This window comes from Penaeus monodon, chromosome 15, assembly GCF_015228065.2.
Source record: "Penaeus monodon isolate SGIC_2016 chromosome 15, NSTDA_Pmon_1, whole genome shotgun sequence".
NCBI lineage: Eukaryota > Metazoa > Arthropoda > Malacostraca > Decapoda > Penaeidae > Penaeus > Penaeus monodon.
In genome coordinates, this window is record NC_051400.1 from 629416 (window position 1) to 629676 (window position 261).

Sequence of the window (261 nt, forward strand, 5' to 3'; positions counted from 1 at the left end):
GCGTGCGTGTATGTGCGTGACCCAAACTAACCTTATCCGAGCAGGTACGTTTAAGTAAATTTGTAGATGGTGATTTTCCGCATATCGAAGACGCTATCGACCCCCCCCCACCCGACAAATATATGTATATTCCCATACAAGAAGCCAATAAACATGTGGGTTTATGAGTTTCATATTCTCGTTTCGTTGGCCTGTTTGGCTTCCTGTGAAACTTTCTGATTCCAAAGGAATTGTTGATTGTGTAGTAAATTGGATGCAATG